The sequence below is a fragment of the Penaeus monodon genome, chromosome 33, assembly GCF_015228065.2.
Source record: "Penaeus monodon isolate SGIC_2016 chromosome 33, NSTDA_Pmon_1, whole genome shotgun sequence".
NCBI classification, from domain to species: domain Eukaryota; kingdom Metazoa; phylum Arthropoda; class Malacostraca; order Decapoda; family Penaeidae; genus Penaeus; species Penaeus monodon.
In genome coordinates, this window is record NC_051418.1 from 13024646 (window position 1) to 13024929 (window position 284).

The following is a 284-nucleotide window of genomic DNA, read 5'->3' on the forward strand; positions in this document are numbered from 1 at the left end:
TTGCAACTATCGTCAGTTTCCCCATTCCTCTCTCTTCTATCAGATTTTCCCATGCATTGTCTGCAGATTCATCTTATGCTAATCGCCTTTTCTCTGCTTGTACATTTTCGTGTTTATCGAGACGTGTTTGTATGCTTGCGTCCGATCACTTTCTCGCTTTGCCTTTTTATTGCCTTTCTCGCTTTATCTCTTATTCCATATACGTCTTCTGCCTCTCTCTTTATCAGCCTTTCGGTCTGTCTGTCGCCTTGTCTCCTCTTTGTGGGTTCTTTGGTCCCACTCTA